The 17,759-nt window shown below is 37.8% G+C and overlaps 1 protein-coding gene across 2 annotated transcripts in view; it reads right to left on the bottom strand.

The window, feature by feature from the left end:
• Positions 1-17,759, bottom strand: part of NKD1 (NKD inhibitor of WNT signaling pathway 1) — a 293,721-nt gene that overhangs the window by 123,884 nt on the left and 152,078 nt on the right. For both annotated transcript variants that reach the window (XM_083794852.1, XM_083794853.1), the window contains one exon: positions 4,906-4,992. The gene's annotated coding sequence lies outside the window, so the exon portion shown is untranslated. The remainder of the gene's footprint in view (positions 1-4,905; positions 4,993-17,759) is intronic.

Here is a 17,759-nt window from a genome sequence, read left to right as displayed (position 1 = left end):
GATGATGTTTCAAACATGATTGAGAGTGGCCTTGCAGTGCCATCAGCCAGCTCTCCTGTGAGTGCATCCCACTGGCTCCCATGGACTTGCGCACATCCAGTTTTTTTTAAATGTTACCTAACCTGATCCCCCTAAACTGAGGGTAATTCTTCATTGCTTCAGACTTTCTCACTGGTCTCAGGAGAATGCGGAAGGGTCTTTTCTGTACAATCTGACAGGAAAGACTGATTTGCAAGGACCACAAAATATCACAGCCATCCTAGCCTTCATTTTAGCAATAAAAACGATCCAGGTAGGATCCTCAGCTTTCATTTCAAGTAAATATTTCAAGTAGGTATAAGAGCTTAAAACTACTACCGTGGTCCAAGCTTTGTTAAGCTTATAGTTGGGGATCAGAGCTATACAGAAAATAAATTTTCTGCTTTGTAGGAAATTCCACAAATATTTTAAATTATTCTGAAATATAAAAAAACTTGAAATTTACATATTTTTTCAATGCTGTTTTTGAATTGAAGCTGATCATTCTGACTGTTAGGCTTTTTCTATCACAAAGCACAGCTTATCTTCTTAATTCTTAAATAAAGGGACAAATAAAACAACTTCATAATGTCAAAATGTTCCATTCCAAAAATACAAAGTTCTGTTTCAAACCTACTCAAATATCCTGCTCCAATATTTTTAATAGATAGAAAATTGTCAAAAGCAAAACATTTATAGGGATTGCCATTTGGCAATGAAAAGCTGTTCCACCATAAATTTTCTGACCAGCTCCAATTTGAAACATGAGAGAATACAGGGATTATATTTACAAGTGGGTTTTGTGTCTTCAATGACATTACTCATCCCTTTCATCTCCTAAGGGCAAAGATGACTCAGAAAATCATGATTGAAAATCCAGGCCCCAGATATAACAAGCATTATATCAATTATTTTATCACATTTTAAAGGTTTAAGATATCATCTGAAAAATAAATACTTTCCAATTCTGATTCATCTGTCTCTTCATTTACCTCATTAAGGTCACCTTCCCAGTGATTTCAGTGAGGAAATGAGGATTTTAGAAGTATTTCAGTCTCTCTATTCCAGTTTTAGTATAAAGAAAGAGCATCTTATTTTTGCCTGTTTCCTTTCCATGTTGTTAAATACTCCAGTGTGCCTCTCATTATGCTATACATTTTGGCTAGCTAAAACAGTTGGCTTTGTTTTATGTATTTTTATACTAAAGATGTTTACAGTTACTTTGTTAGAATACCAGGACTTCTTCCCCACATGAGATGCAAAAGTCAATAATACTTTGTTTGCTAATACTGAGTTAACAGTCACAACGTACAGCATCCAGACTAATCTCAAACAAGAATTCTGTCCCAATCCGATACTATAAATAATAGACATAATCCTATAGAAATATAAAATACAAGAGAAAACAAAACAAAAGGAATCTTAAGTATGTCTATTCCTCCTTTGGCTTTAAAACTGTACAGTCCCTCTGAAGCCATCACATTTCATTACAGTGGAGCTTTCTGGTCCAACCTCACTTAGAGAAAAGGAGCCTGCATATCCTTGAGTTCTTTCCCTGTATTCAGCATAGATTTCAAGTCTAGGATGAGCATCTGACCTTCAAAAAAAATCTTAAATTCAGAATATATAAAATGGGCTGCTTAGCCATTCTTCTTATTTCTAAAGGAGATTAAATGCAGTTGAAGAAACTACACTGCATTCAGAAACTGGACCCTTTGGAAGAAAGGGTGACATTTTCTCAAAAAGAAAAAGTCCACAGACTGGGACTTTTCAACTGTTTCAGTATAAAGGAGCCAAATATAAAGAGCAGGAAACCATTCTGTACTTTCAGAATAATGTGAAAAAGACAACCCAAGAGAGCTTTAATACCTGAAATGCTCTTAAATCCCAAAGAAAGACTTTTTGTAATACTATATCAAAAGGGGAAAGGGAAATAGCCCGACACAGTGCTTTCCTTTTTTCAACACGATATGGATGTGGAAAGTATGTTAATTCTTGTATTCTCAAAGGAAAACAAATAGCATAAACAGACAGACAGGAGAGGAAGAGAGCAGTATGTTTAAAATAATAGAGAAACCCACCACTCATTTAAGCTGTTAGCTCTGGGAAGGCTCAGGCTGTGTGTCCAATCACAGGACCTACAGTTTATGCCAAGACTTGTTTCAGATGCATTCTGCACCAACTCCACCGAACGCAAACACAATTAGAGCATTCAGCATCAGACAGTAGGAGATCCCCTTTGATGTTGGGATAAAATGAGGATATGCATGGTTTTGTCCAAAATGACAACCATCCCAGGTTTACTAATGGGTATCTAATAGAAAAAGAGAACTTTATGATGCTCATTAATTACCAAACTGTCATGTGCTTCTGGCAGAAAGAAAGTAATCCTCTTCTCCAGATTAGACAGCCACCACAAAGGACTTCAAAGAACTTTCAGTCCCCTCCCCTGAGAGCTGCCTTGCATAAACCTCACAGCACTAACCGTGCAAATTAAAAGAAGGGAGCAGTTGACAAACCCTTCCTGATACATGCGCAGTCTATTGCTGTTGGCAGTTCAGACACGAGCCCTTATTCTGCTGGCAGATGTGCACATACTTTATACATAAAACGTGCTCTAAAATTCACACAAAACTTTACAAATTATTGGTAAACAGTGGTTTACATTCTCACTTTCAAGCCTGGAGATATTTGTGCTGAAGATTCTTTGGTGGCAACAAAAATTCCTTTTTAAAAACATGAAAACGGAGAAGAAATACAGCTGAAAGTCTAGTTCTCAGAAATTTTCCTCAGATGTTTTTCTTAATGAGGAGCAGCTAAAGTACGCCTTTTTTTCTGGCAATTTGCCATAATGGGTACAAAGGGCTACAGAGTTCATCTAACATGAGAATGGACGTGTTAGGGAGTATGAAGCACTTACAGTGATTCCCCTAGTTTTAGACGGTCAGACATTTACAGAGTTGGGATTTCTCTTTTAGCACAAATTCCTTCCCTTCCTCCTACATTTCTATAAACTCTTTATGTGTTACTTTTTTTTTTTTTTTTTTGCACAGGGACTGAACTCTACAGACTTCAAAGTATGCAATTCACATATTTATGATCGTCACCCAAATGCATGTATTTATGGTTGTTTTCACAAAGGTCTGAAATAGTGATAAAGTCAGAATTGTCTCTCAGAAGGAGCAGGGGGGACAGGTACCTCTGATGTGTGGATGTCACGCAAATTCTAGATGACAGGATTGTGTTCTTGAACATATTTGCCTTGTGGTTTTGTATTTACCCATGTAGATTCAGATCACTTTACTGACAAGGTGGAAAACAATGAGCCCCAGTATGATTTGGAATGTTCTAATTCAAAGTCCTTCCAAAGCAGCATTTGGTTAAAGTTCTAGGTCCTGGTCTTACTGGACAACAGATCAAGTTTTTGGTAGGTGCCGCGCAGATTTTAATTTTAAATAAAGGCATCAATCAATCAATGTGACACATTTTTTAGTACAAAATGATTGCAAGAAGCATACTGCTCTCCAAAATAGAACTGGCTTTACATTTGCCCAGAGTAAAGAGCCCAGGGGAAGTAGTGCAGAATGACAAATGGTACTAAGAGTTTGGGGGAAAAATAAATAATCACAGGCACCATCAAAATTGTTCCTTCACTCACAACACTTCAGAGATAGCACCTCTTTGGTATGTCAGGCAAACATGCTGCAAATCCTAAACTGCTTGAATGATTCCCTCCTTCCCAAGTAACGTGTGTGCTGCTTGTCAGATTGATTTTTCAGTAGCAAAAAAATACCTGGGAACAAAAAGTATATATATATATATATAAACAAAAATATATATATACTAAAATATATGTACAAAAACAACAAATTCAAAAAAATATATATATATATATATTTTAGTGAGTAATTTAGCATCCTTGAAAACTCTCGGGTTGCATCAGAAGTGTCATGTATTCTGAACATACGACCACCCTAGTTCAGGGGTATATATGTAAAATACTAAATGAGACTGGCTGAAATTTGTTATTCAACCTTTTTTAGTGCAAATTTCCTCTTTTGGGGAGCAAAAAATCTCAAACTTTTGGACATTTTTTGTTTACAATACAAAAAGTTAATAACCTAGAAAATAATGTCTGCACAAAACTGGAAAAGATGGAATTTTGTCTGAGAATTCTTTCTCCTTCCAGTTTCCATTGATTTTATTTGAGGAACCAAAATATATTTCCCAATTCTCTCTCCAATTAAGCTCTTAATTGTCTCTTTTTCTCACTAAACACATTCCATTTTTTTTCCAAAATTAATTAATTCTAAGTGCCTCAACACTTCCAAACTGCAGTGAATAGGGCTCTAGCACCCTTATCAGTTTGTAAATAAGTACATAATCTTTGATACAACATCCTGTTAGGGACATTTATAATGGACCAAGTTACAATTGCTGAAATAAAAACTTAATATTGGATAGTCTATGCTTGGTCAGTCACAAGGATGTTACCTGCCAGTTATCAGCCCCAGCTCTGGACCACAGAAAAAATCAAGTGCCCTACACTGAGGGAGAGGCAAGCACTATTCATTGAGAAGTCAAATGAAATGGAATCATAACCCCTAAAAGATCAGTTGTATTGTGGTACAGAAACTTTCCTGATTGTATCTCTACAAATTCTTTCCTTCCCAGCATAACCTGTTAAAATATACTACAATGTGTTGTTGATGCTGCTATTTCTGACAGATTATTAAAGACAGACAGAGCACCTTGATTAGCCTGTAATTTTGCTAGGGATGATCAGACTTTGTAGGCTGAACAATGACAGGACTTTCTTCTCCTTTCTTTTTTAAAGAATACACACTGCAGCTGAAAATAAAATGCCCACCCTCACTTTGTACTTACAATTCAGCTGATGAAAAAAAGCAGGACATAATCTTTGACGCAAAATCTTCTGTTAAGAACATCCTCTTCTCCCTTCTTCCCCAAACACTAAAAGACATCCAAGGAAGATGCAGTCAAGAATAAGCCACTCCAACTCCATTTCGTAGCTGTGCATTTCAGAGATAAGTCCTTTTTTGGGCAGATGAACTAAAGCGACGCATTCATTCTATTTCTACCTCTATAAAGTCACCCATAACGTTCATCACAATAAGACCAAAATCCCAGTTAATTCCTACATGGGTAAGTTTCTGCAGATGCATGCCAACATTCAGGATATATCCTGAGAAATGTGACTCCCTTCATTAGCTGTTTACTCTAGCGAACGTAAGTGGAGAATTCGTGCTTCAAAACACTCTGCTTGGTACCAAAAAAAAAATCATTTTACTGAATGTGAGCAAATTTCCATTAGTTTTCCTCTCATTTAGTCACAGCTGAAAGCGAAAAAGACCTGGAGAAAGTTGGGAATGGGCTGATCCTTGCAGGCAGAAATCGAACTAGGGTTAATTAAAGAAACGCAATGACAGGCTTTTACATTGAATTTTAGCATTGCATCTTTGAGTATGTGAAAGAAGCAGTTAAAGAACAATTGAAGGCAGTAAAAAGAAGCCCAAAGTGAACAGAGAGGTGTTTGTGACATGATCTGAGAAGAGTTAAGAGTAAGAGTTTTAGAGTGGAGGGCTGGCTGGAAGAGGGCCTGGATCTCAGTCCTGTTGTTAATCCCAGCTGTGCTCAGGCAAACAGGCCCCTGTGCGTATTCTTTGTAACTAAACAGACTTGTCCCAGAGAAATACTTCAGTCCATAGTCAAGTTCTCCTCCCAACAGAAACAAGCTAAAATTGGCGAGCCCCTTAGGTCAAAAAGGGATTAGTGGTGTTAGCAATGAGATCTGAAGTATAAGCACAGAAATTTCAAGTTGCTATTCCTGCTAAACTGAAGTGCAAGCTCTGGCAGTTGTTCAGCTCAACGTCAAACTCAAATGAATGGCTCAGAAGATGGTCAGAAAGGGCAGGAGTTTTTTTAGAAGTCGGCTAGTCTGATCTAGCACCAACGATGTTGCAATTTTTTTTCTCCTCCAGAACCTGAATCATTCTGATTCGGGACCAGCCCTTGATATGCTTGAACCAGCCAGCACAGGGCATAGCTGGCCACAGCACAGCTGAGAGGTAGGAGTCAGGAGGGAAGGAAGAGACCTCACTTGAACTGGCAAAGGACTTGAGGAAACTTGTATTTTTGGCATATTCAAATTCTTATAAGGTCTTCCAGGATAAACAGGCAATGAACCAGTTTATACACACTCAGATGCATCTGGACTTGCAGATCAAGATCAGGGGGAAAAAAGAAGCAAAAGTCATTCCAAAAGGCTGTGGATTTGGCCACAGAACTTGAATGTTTCCCCTTCCCTTTCAGCAGCCCACCAAACAGGAAGGCAATTGGAACTGAAAGTGATGCCAGCTGATTGCTGGGAGCTGAGGCAGTGCAGCTCAGAACCTGATCTGTATTTTGGGAAAGAGGAAGTTCTGAGGCGTTTGAGATATTTTTGTGCAATTAGCAAAATCAATCAGTTCAGTCAGTAGAAAAAAAGGTAAATGGGAACTGTGAAAACATTCAATGAGGTCGTTAAACCTGGTTGCATAAAAAAATCAGCCCTAAAAGAACGGGTCAAGTCTTCAGGTAATCATAGACACACAGAACTTTGACAGCTATAGGAGGCTTAATTTGTGAGTTTGCCAGAAAATGTCATCATAGGTTGGATGAGAAAGAGAAATCCTGTCAGTGGCCAGCAAATTGTGATTTGGCAATTTTAGCGTTCATCCATCCCTTCCATACAAATATACATTCAAATGCGCATACACACGCAGACAGCTCCTTTTCCAGCCTACCCATGTTCAAAGTTTCTACAGATCGAGACCAGAGCCCAGTGACGGAGGGCAAGCAGGCAACAGAATTAAGAGTGGTGCTTACCTAGAGTCAATGTTCACATTCTGTATTCCTGTACCTGCTGGTGATGGATTTTAGATCATTGGGGCATTTCTATTTGTATTTTCATGAGAGCAAATTTTTGATCTGGACAAACCATGCGTTGCTGCCATAGCATTATAGATTTAAAACACAAGCTGGTTTACATATAAGGATGGCAATAATGCTTTGTCCATTATCACTAGGTTGAGAAATTAACAGCAAATGCTATCCCAGGCAAAACAATTGTCAGGTTAAGTCATCCAAACAAAACTCCATAAGACAAAAAACAGATGGCTCCTTGTGCATCTGTTAACTCCTGCTAATATTTAGGGTAAATATACATGAAAGAACTGGCTCATCAAAAACCATGAGTACACCCAGAATTTGTGCAACTGCAAATGTTCCCAATTCATTCCTTGGATTTGTTCTTTCAAGAACAGCCTATGGAGTACTCAAACCTAAGAGGCAATGTCACATCCAAATAATATGCCACAGTAAAGCGTCTCGGAAATGAAGCACTCCACTCCAATATGCAGTTCATCTTCAGATAATTATGTGTAATGCTTTTTCCACCACACAAGGAAATCCTGGTATTTCAAAAGGAAATAAGGTGCAGGATATGGAACTATATTATTACTGGTTACTACTGGACCTTTTAAGAGACTGAAACATTCCGGTTAAAGTTGTCACTCCTAGGGTCAGCTGAAGTTGGAAATGTGACAAACATCTACTTTGCATATTAGTTTACATGGTACATTACTAAAGACTCTTCTAAATGACCAACAATGAATATTTCACAATATTGGAAATACAGGTAGAATGAGGTAAAAAAAGAGTGCAACAACAAATCCCAAAGCAGCCTGATTTGCACAGGTATGTTAGAGATGAACCTCTTCAGTTAAGTAAGAATTTTGCTTCATAATGAAGGTGAATGATACCACAACGGGAAAAAAAAAAAAAAAAAAAGTATTTTCCTCGTATTTTTCTGAGTATTACTGGTGAGAGGTACTAGAATTAATAGTGTAAGGTCACGTGAATAAACCAATTGCCAAAGCAATCTAAAGAAATACAAGAATATTACAGTCTTGACAAGGAAAAACAAACATACAAACAAACAAAACCCCAAAAACTTTTGACAAAGAGAATGTCTTGTCTGAGAAATTAAAGTAAAATTTGAAACTTTTTTCCAGTAATGTGAAATGTTATAACTATGTATGTTATTTTGGTACGTGTTCAGAATCCTTAATTTGAGACCAGATTTTGTTGAAGGTATGACCATAAAACTGAGGAAAAGACTCTTAGGAGGTCCTGATTTAAACTTGGAGAAAGTGATGAGAATTTGCCAAAATGCAAAGTGGAACCAAACCAGGTTATCAGTTGTGGAAAGAAAATGAGACAATGAATGCTACATTTATCACAACTTTATCAGAACATGCTGTGACAGGACAAAAGTGAAAATTCCTATGAAGAATACTCAAAATGCAATAAAAGTTTGCAGAAGGCACTACGCACAATATTACAAAAGAATAGGAGACAATTCCAGTCTACATAGGGTTGACCCTATGAAAAAGGCTAACATGACACCTCAAGCTACCATAAAAATCTGAAGACAAAACTCTGTGGTGAATAAAAGCAGAATATATACTACTGAAACGATTTTTACTCTGTTTGTACATGTCACAAAGAAAATAATAATCATAATTCTTTCAGAGGGATCATTCCTGACTATACTAGGGCTGCACTCATTTCAGTAACTCTCTCACTGAAAGAGGTTAAACCACAGAAAGACCAGAGTCTATGAAGAAATAAAACCAAAGATTAGGGAAGAAAAAAATAAAAATAAATAAATAAATAAACAACCACAGAAATAGAAACTAACACACAGAGCACACCCCCAAAGATGAAAAACTAAAAATGGGGAAAAGAACAAAAACATTTAAAAAAAGAGGAGAATAAGAATCAATATCTGAAGTTTGACACACGAATGTACTCAACATATCTATACCATACATCTAAAGTCTGCATAGATTACCTGTATATGCTATAAGAATATGGTAATGTGCCACAGTTTGATTTTTATGAGTGTTTTACGAGATGATGATTTTATCTTGAGTCCAGAGTGTCCTAAATGGTCTCGTAGAAAGTGCTTTTATTATTGTTCTAAGAATTCTTGAAAAAGCTCGAGTCAAAGTCAGATCCCTATTTAGCATTTTTAAATTATGAAGTTGTACCTTTGAAACTAGGGAATATGACTAGATGAAAAGTTGCTCAATAGGAAGTTCACAATATAAACTTAAGCGTAAGCAGTGTATATTGCTACGGACAGTGTAAATTCCTATGAAATACCAAGAAAAATGAGCCAGAAAAAGTACTGTGAAAAAGATTCACATTAGCAAAAGTTTCCATACCTTTCAAATGGTAAAGATATATCTAAAGGCAAAAACCAGGCATTAAAGCTGGAATCTCTTTTGAAGATGTTTGCTCATACTATAACGTGATCGCTAAATGAAGATAGACCTGCAGCAAAAATAAGTTAGAGTCTCCTTTCACAAAGGAGAGGGAAAACCAGATTTCAGTTCAGAATTTCCAACTTCCAAAAGAAACTGGAGTGGAAGTGCCCTGATTTGCTAGTCCCAAATCCTGAGCAAACACTTCTAGGACACCTCCTAGGACACTTAACACTTTTCTGTCTTTAACACACGCATTCACACAGCCCTGACCTCAAAAAAAAAATCATAGAATGCTACAAATTTGACCCTTTATCACGGGACCCATGGGCTAACTCCTCCCAGTATCTGCTTCCAGTCAAGTCACCCTCATTCCCTTCTCATTTTCAAAGCTTTCCCACTTAGCCATATGAAATGACAGCAGTGTTTTACAGAGTTCTGATTCTGCCTTGTTTTCACCACAGGAAAAACAAACAAAAACATGCTATGCATAACTGGGACCTAACACACCCTTTTAGCACAGCTCCATACAAAATTCATCATCCTGCCACGATGATATCTTGTCCTACCTACATTTACTATATTCCTCAACTGCAGTAACATCTGTGAGTCCCAACAAAGCCCAGATATTATTCCAAACAGCTTCAGATAGTAAAACATGGAGCAGGATCTCGTCGTGCCACAGAGCATGATGGAGAGAAAAGGCAAGCCAGTTATGGAGCTAAATGGTAAAGAACAGTTGCCTGCATTGAAGAACTGTGCTATGAGATAACCTCAATTGACTCTGTTACTATCTTATTCAGGAGGAAGGTCTATACAAGTGCCAAAGTTATATGGAAAATATTGTTAATGTTACCTGAGCCAGTTAAGAGCCTGAAGTGCATTAGGGTGAAAATATTATACTGGATTCAATTGGGTATAACATGCATAAGATGAAACAGTGAGCAGCATCACAGCAGTAACATTGGTCAGAATCCAGGTATTCACCAGAACTGCATATAACAAATGGAAAATATTAGCTAGTGATCAGATAGTGGTTACTTCTCAGACCAGAATTAGATCTGTAATTTATAAGTGGCTGGATTCCTCAAGTAGCTTACTAAATTTGTACTTGGAAATATATTATTCACACTTAACTGAAGTATTAACCATACAGAAGATTTCATAAAACCACAAAGCATCCAGTTATCGTTGCTGGACACTTACCAAGCTTGAAAGCAATCCAGCAAAACTTTGATAGCCACAAAACATTAAAACTCTAGATGACTGATTCTTCAGTGTACCCAGCCAGTGGCAGTCTGTGACTGTGGGAGAATAATAACTAGTGTTGAGAGGATGGTCAGACCAGATACACTCACTGGCAGATTATATGTGATGATATAAAGACTAACAAAATTGGAAAATATCTCTGTTCACTCTGATGGCTTTTCTGAGTTTGGAGGGTGTTTGTATGATGAAAATAATTCCAATATTAATGCAGAATTGTGAGTGCATTTTCTATTCAAAAATAATCTGTGTAATAGCTCTTAAGAAAGTCTACCTGATGATCCTGTTGAGGGTCAGAACAGCTTATCAGTTCTTAGAACTGTAAAGATAATATTAAGCATGCAAAGAAGCAGCTACGGATCTACACAAAGCCACTCAGCAAATCAAAAGGCTCCCCTGCTATTTTACACTGCACACAAGCAGCTTTATCTCCTGCTCTGTATACACTTGACAGCTACTTACATGAACTTTAACACTGGGAACACAACCTTAAGATGGTATTTTTTAGAGCAGTATTTGTTCATGCTGTTGTCCCCAAGTTTCTCTGGCAACCTACTCCGGGTTTTCTAGTTTTACACATGAAAGAGGCAAAGGAAGAATCTCCAGTACTCTCTGACAATGAGATCAGAACAGTGAAAACTGAAGTCCACGCTTTGGGTTGGGGACAAGCTCAGAACTACAGTGATACAAGAAAGGCCCACCACATGGTGAGTGAGTAGAGCAAGTATAAAAGCACCTATAAAATAAGCCAACAATTTAACCTTCCTCTTGAAACCTGAAGATGAATATTACAAAAATTATTAGATATGGAGGACATACACTTCAAAGCAAAAGCTCTTCTTGTGCCTCTAATGCAAGAATATCAATGTTTCAGCTCTCTGAATGTGAACTGATAACCCAGTTAAAGAATGTTACAAGCTGCAGTTGAGCAACTGCCCAACTCCATGTTATTTTCTGACCAGCTTCTCTTTCCCTACTCTAGAGCAAACATAGTTGACACAGCCAAATATGTAGAACACTGACAAAAACAAAAACCAAACAACAACAACAAAAAAACACACAACAAAAATCCGAACAAATCAAAACAAGAATTGTGGCTCCATACCTGCAGGGGAGCCCTATCGTGTATTCTCTTGCAGCCAGACTTGGTTATGAAACAAATTCAAGTTTGGGCAAATTGCTGTAGCAGAGAGGTGCTGCATGCAGCAGCCATGGTGTTCTGTCAAGGCTGGGCTGCAAGGAGGGTGGAAGTTAATAGGGTCACTTCATTTCATTTGGGAAATGAGAGACCACAAAAAAAGGATCAAATGTTCATCTGGAAGAAAATCAGCAAGAAGGGGATCAGACAGATGTAAAAAGCTAAGACTGGTAGTATTGTTCTTGTGACTTGAGGAAGCACAGATTGCAATATCTACAACCTTGCAAAATAAAAGCTTTATGAACTAAAATCTTTATGATACTACAAATTAATTTCTATAGTTTGTGAACTACAATAAGGTGGTGAGCCAGGTAAAAGAAAAATACCTCTAACATATAGATTGTATTTAAATTAGATGTTCCTTTCAAGTGAATACCTATATAATATGCCTACACTGCACATGCTGGAATAATGGTGATTTTTTTTTTTTAAGTACAATATTTGAGGGGTGAACAATATTTAGGAAACTAATAAGCATAAATTACTTTTGAAATATATGGGGAAATACTGAAAGTGCATGAAATATACACAACACTAGTATAACAATCTAACTGGTATAAACCACCATACAGGTTTAAGACTAAGAACAAAACACATTCCTCTTTTCTTGACTTTTTTTTTTTTTTCCCCATGGAAAAATGTGTGTTTTTGTGTTTACACTTGCAGAACCTTGACTAGCTTAGGGCATCTCTATCACTGAAGCAGAGCAGAGTTCAAGCAGCTGTCCAATGAGGTAAGAATGAGTGCCGTGATAGGGGATTTGCAGGCAGGACAGAAGCCTCATCTTGGTAGTCTGGAAAGAGAAGGTCTAATGAAAGGAAAAGGAATTTAATTTCAATATTACGAAGAGATGGAGCAAGGAAACAAAGGAAAAGGTCCTAATGTCTTCCTGGTATGCTTACTAAAGTCTAATTTTGGCAAACACATTCAGTTAGAAATCTCTCAGTAGACACACTGTCACAAACAGCTATTACTCTTAAGTTACTGGAGGGAACAGAGTGGTCTCCTCAGTCAGGGAATCCCCAGCTGTGCCCATCAAAACACAAGACTGAGAGTATCTGGTCCCTAGTTCTACATGAACACAAGGATGTAACTGCCATTTAAATTGCTAGACTAGAACAACAATAACAAAAGAGTAGACCTAAACCAGAAGAAGAAATTAACAGTGCACGGAAACTGAAGGTAGAAAGCTCCCTATTTTTTTATTTTTTATTTTTTTCCTGGCCCTAACAACTATTTTGAAGCTAAAATTTCTTAAACTTGTGAATGAGATTGAAGAGATAGAAAGGGAGGTACTTTCTGCAATAGCAGTGATTTGAACTTAGTTCCTTCTAATTTGATCATCACAGAATTATTTAATAATCTACATTGGGAGGGACTCTGGAGGTCGTCTAGTTCAAACCCCTCCTCAAAGAAGGGCTAACTTCAAAGTCAGATCAGGTTGCTGTGAGCCTTGTCCAGTTAAGTTTTGAACATCTCCAAGGACAGACATTTCACAGCATGTCTGGTAACCAGTAACCAGTTCCAGTGATTAACCACCCTTACTGTAATTTTTCCCCCTTATATCTGTTTGGAATTTCCCTTGGTGCACCCTATGACCACTGCCTCTCAACCTTTCAATGTGCACCTCTGGAAAGAGCCTGATAAGGATTAAGAGTGTAGGATCTGCAACCCTTTGTCAAGCTGGTGATTCAGTCGCAAGTTTCTAAGCACTAGGAAGAACAAGGCATGCACTGATCTATCTCCACCATCCTTGCTTCCAATATGTGGATGTTTAGGGACTTCTTGAGTTAGAGTCTACAACCTAGCAGTGGTGTTTAATCAGCCACAGATTTAATACTTTCTTGAATTTATTTTGGTCTCCACAAAATTCTATTATGATAAGTGCTGTAGTTGAATTATAAATTATGAAAAAGTGCTTCACTGACTTGAAGTAAAACAAACCAAGGTCTCCCAGTTTTAGCAATATTGCTTAAATACTGTCATGGAAGTGAGTGAGACTAAGATGCATGATTCTGCTAGCTGATTTATATGACTGCAGTGGCAACAGATCTTGAAGATGTTTTTAAACTTCCCAGTGCAGGGAAACTATTGAGATAGCAAATGTTAGCATCCTTTGAGAATTTCTCTGCATAATCAAATTTACCATCAGAACTATCCCAGTGAAGTTTTTCCACTAGACTTTTAGTGGTGTAATTTCCCATGTGAAGACATTGTAAAACAGACCAGGTCACCCAGGGTTTACAGCAATTTAGCTATCATAATATGTTATAGATTAGCTGGTAAATCTATACATGCACAAGAGCACTGACTGCAAAAAGACAAAGAAAGAAGTTTGGAAATAGAGATATTTTTTTTTCCCCCTAAAAGACAACTCCCACTGTAAAGATCAAAGGCAAATTGCAAAGTTGTTTTCAAGAGAAACATAGCTGTGCCAGTCTAAAACTAAAAATTAAATACTGCGGTGTTACCACTAGTCAATTTAAAATGCTGTATGTTTTCTTCTGTATTCCTGCCCAAATCACTGCTGACCAGAACACTGAACCTTAAAATAGAAATCTCTATTTGTTAAAATTATGCTTTTAACTAATGCTGACTTTAACTACCATGGCTGCTCGCCATTCTGTCTGATGCCACCATCCTTCCATCCCTTTCTGAGAGTTGAAGCATTGTCATAATAGCCAGAGAAAGAAAAAACATCAGATTTCAGTCATAATATCATGTGTCTTACCAAATTCGCAATTTTTTCTTCTATGTTCCAGAAAAATGAGTCAATACTAACTGTTCATACCTGTGTGCTGAACTGACTCTTACCCTCTTCTTCGCTTTCTCCTCTTTTTATAGACTTTCTAATAAACACCTTAAAAACTCACTATTGTGATCCTTACCTCCACTTTTGTTTCAGTATCAAGTCATTCTATTTGTTTTACTCCCTTTGTAGTAGCAAACTGCCCTTTGTGGAAACTGAGCCTGGTTAAGAATTCCCTTTTGCTGCAAATCCGAATGGAATTCTTAGCAGTACAAGACGTCACACACCGTGCTAGACTGTTTGCTCCCATATCTCACTCAAAGGCACGGGGCTTCATTCTGATTTACACACTTCAAATAAGATCAGAATCAGGCCAACAGTTCCTGCCAAAAGAGCACACAAACTGAAAGCTACAGAAGATGAAACAGACTCACTCCAAGAGATTCAGAGAAAGAAAGTAGCAAAAACCTTTTAAACTTTTTTTGTATTTGCAAGGATTGATGCTAGCCTGTGAGGGGTATTCATAGGCCCTGTGCAAGCAGGGAGATTTTCAGAGGTATTAGGAAAGCAAACAGATGCATGAATTAGTTAAAAAAATAAATTACAATTAAAATTTTTAAATATTACTCTGCTTCAAATAATATAATTCTGTTCCTATTTCATGATGCAATTGAGCCTATGTGTTTAGAAACCTCAGAACTACTCTCTGTGCAGAGAAGTTACAGTCTGAAGAAGAGCTGACCAGATAATGACTCCCTTGATTTCGTTGTCATTACTGTTACATCTGTCCTTCTGACTTGTATCTTCCCCTTGGTAATTGACCATACAAGAACTAAAGCAAGAAGCATTCAAAATTTGCAGTGCAGTCTGGTTCCAAACACAGCTGTGAGATGTGTGGAGGCAGCTAGCTCCCCTCCCAACTCGCTCTTGTAAGGATGGGGAACATTCTGCAGACAGCAAGTTGGGCTCATGCCTAGCCCTGTTGAGTCTTAAACTCAACAGCTCCCATCCTAAAGAATTCTATCCCACACCCCCAAAACCCCACCCAATAGTTTTACCGCCCTTACCCTTTGTATATTCTGTTATAGCATATGGCCACAAAGTCGGCAAAAATGCATTTTCAGGGCTTAGCCCACCCCCAGTTCATACTGTAAACCTTATGCCCATGTTAATAGTCTGTCTCAGCCAAAAGTCTGTACTTTGGGGAGGGACAGGAAAAATTAATGTCTGTGCAGGTTACACAACAGTAGTAAATCAGTTCTAAGATCATAAGCTTTGTTTGATCGTAAAATATATATATAAAAAAAAAAAGTAAAAGGCAGGCATCAGAGCAGGAAATGATGCCTATAGTCACTGAAGCATGCCTGGTATTTTAGCAAGGATTCAAGCTACCAAGTCTGGATGGACTGGGCACAAGCAAATCATACATGATACAAATTAGTCTGTCAAGAGACAACACAAGCCAACTCTTCCCAAATATATGAATGCTCTAATTCAAAATTGCAGCTGGGTTAATAGGCATTGGGAAAGTCAGCATGAGTCACAGGGTTCAGTAGGCTTTAACAACTCTACATGTCACAGTGTAGACATAATCCCAGAATCTCACTGTGCAGTTCCTGGACAGCTGGAGAAAGACTTTTGAGAGAAATACGATATGCTTTCTTTCCAAAAGCCAAGGCCCTACTCCTTTGATACATCCCTCTAGGCAATGGAAAAAATCATGATCTGATCTCGGTTCACATAGTTAGAGCTATTGTAAATAAGCTGTGCAGGACAAGCGCACTCTACAGTTGGACCAGTACACATACCTCAGTATGTACCCTGGCTGCAAACGGAGAAACAACTTAGATGCGCACCATCCTAAGGAGCTGCAGGGCCTGTCTGGAATAATTGCACTACCAGAACTGAAGGGTATGGAACAGAATTCTCATGCTCCACAGCATGGCACAGATTTGGTAGATTAACTAAAAAATTATAGCTAAGTTGGTTTCGTGTGATGTTGCTTCTCACTCTGAAATCTGAAAACGAAAAGCGTCTCACTTTGCTTGTTCTCACCAAGAAATGAAAGTTGCATGTGTCTGTTGCAAAATAACAGGCCTTGATTTACTCCACGGCAGAACCACAGAGAATGTATAGATATTACTTTTTCCTATACCCCACAAATGGCTTCTTTTTCTAGATGCAAAGCACATATTGCTTTCAAAGCAACATAAATTGCATGACATAAAGCATGCCGAGCTTTAAAAAAAACTAAATGTGTTTATAAAATAAGAGATGGATGATACTCATGTATTAAAAACTGATCATTAAAGTTAGTTTCTGTTTATTTCTGGTGATTATGTTCATCCTGAAGTGTTTTTGTGGTATTTATTGAAATTGATTGCAATGCAATGCTTGCTAAGCTACAGTACATCTTTCTGTATGAACCAATTGCACATTAGTTTTTCTAATTTCCACATGCAGGACAAAAGTAAAATAAATAAATAAATAAATAAAAATCTTGTCTCATAGCCTTTTGTTCAGTTTCAAAACGACTCCGAATAACTCAAGTCATTGATCGATCACCTTACGGTGTAACAAGGCACTGTCATTTCATGCTGTCCATATGTGGATACTGTCAGATAAGTTTAACTGCTGTTCTACTAGCAGCTTTTTAGATGATGTATTGTCCTGTAGCCCTTGGGTTTGTTTTGGTTTGGTTTTCAAACATAGGCAGTGTTCCACTGCCAGCAGCAGGCCCCCGGGTATTTTGCCCTCGGAACGTCCTGCATCAATTAAGATTTTGATAATCCTACTTTACAGGGCTGAACTGTTGGATTTTTGCAAATGTGCCTGCAAAAAAACAGCCAAGTGTTTTGGAGAGGAATCCAGAAGCATTTTATCAGGCAAAACTTCCATTGATTTCCATGGGAGTCCTGTCGGAGTAAGAACTGAGTCAAGACTTCAAGACTTGGCACATTATCAATCCCAGCAAATGACGGGCGAGAGCTGATGTCTAACGCATGTTCTAGGGAGGAAACAACTTGGCTCAGGGACCATATTTAAAACATCACATACTGTAGTTTAAGCTCTGTAAGAAGTGAGAAGAACAAAGCTTAATTTAGTCTCTAAACACCCAAGTCAGAGTTCAAATATAGTGCAAATATTCTTTACATATCTCAGCAAGTCTAGCGGCGCTCTTACTGTAAAAAGCAAG

The sequence above is a fragment of the Anser anser genome, assembly GCF_964211835.1.
Source record: "Anser anser genome assembly, chromosome: 11".
In the NCBI taxonomy this organism is placed as follows: domain Eukaryota; kingdom Metazoa; phylum Chordata; class Aves; order Anseriformes; family Anatidae; genus Anser; species Anser anser.
The sequence above is the reverse complement of the archived record's forward strand: the minus strand, read 5'-3'. Positions and strand labels throughout refer to the sequence as shown.